Raw genomic sequence first — 1,332 nt, 5'->3', positions numbered from 1 at the left:
CACTACGTCCGCCATGTCGAGCGCACCACAAAACACAGCGCCATCTGTAGGTCTCCCGCGGCATGACGTCCTGCAACGACGATACCGCCATCTATGAGACGCCAAGCCGACTAAGACAGCGATGGGCCCACAGTGCCCATCTTTCGACCCCACCCACAAAGCCTGCGTCCTCTGTCGACCACAGCACCCCAACGCCAGCGCCTCTGCCGCACGAAATCGTCGACCGGCAATCACTCCACCGGCGCCCCACCCTAACCGCCCAACTCGCAACTCCAGCGGATGAACGGCGGACTTTTCCCGCAGTCGCAATGTGCAATCCACCCCTATAACTTGCGTTTCATGAAGAGTTATGTCCAATATGCGACATTCCCGCTGTCCCTATACATGAGCTGCGAGCTGTACCAGTTACGAGCTAGAGACGCGATCGCGTTGCTCTCTGTACGAATGCCGATGCTGAGCGGTCAGCTAGGAGGCGCTCCATCCATGTCGGTACCGGTGGGCGTTGCACTCGCAGTCGCAAAAACGTACGGCAAGTATATTACTCGGAAGAGTTTATGACAGTCCAAGCCCCCCTGCGTGGGGAGCGTCTTTCTAGGCCATGACCCACCGGAAGGGCGCAGCGTCCCCCACCCCAGACATGTGACGTCACACTATCGGTATTGACGACTCGACTCATTGCTTATAATCATTTGCCATACACCGGTGGAAGCTGCCGAGACGAGTAGCTACATAGCGCGCTCGCCGTGTCACTAATGTACAGAGATACAACAGTTTCGACTGGAACCGGATTAAACGTATACACGGCGCTGATTAGTAATACATAGACCCATCAGAATACAGATAATATATACAACTGTCCGTATACATGCTGAAAGACTCTGCTCACAATCACAACCACACGGCAGCCACACACTCTTATCACGCACTACTCTCCGCCTGTAACACGCACACAGACAATATGTAAGCACCAGCATGGAACAACACCCAGTGCATCCTCTCCGCCACATGAGACAATCCACACTGTCATAACCAGACTGGGAGGTCCACTCAGAAAACGGAATATCCCACCCCCCCGACAACCACCATTGCTCAGCTAAGCCACCAACACCCACACATGTCCTACACAGGGGTGCACCCAACATCACAATACTGCCTCCTCTCACAGCACACAAACAATGGCAGGAATGAAAGACACAGGTCTGCCACAAGCATGGAATCGGAGCGCCGCCTGTCATGAGCCAAAGGTGCATCCTGACGTGGCAAATCAGATGATGCTGCAGGCATCCACTTACTATAATCACAATCAACAAACCGACCGGCCGCCCCCCCCCC

Source organism: Schistocerca serialis, unplaced genomic scaffold, assembly GCF_023864345.2.
Source record: "Schistocerca serialis cubense isolate TAMUIC-IGC-003099 unplaced genomic scaffold, iqSchSeri2.2 HiC_scaffold_512, whole genome shotgun sequence".
NCBI classification, from domain to species: Eukaryota; Metazoa; Arthropoda; class Insecta; order Orthoptera; family Acrididae; genus Schistocerca; species Schistocerca serialis.
This window is presented reverse-complemented; position numbering follows the sequence as displayed.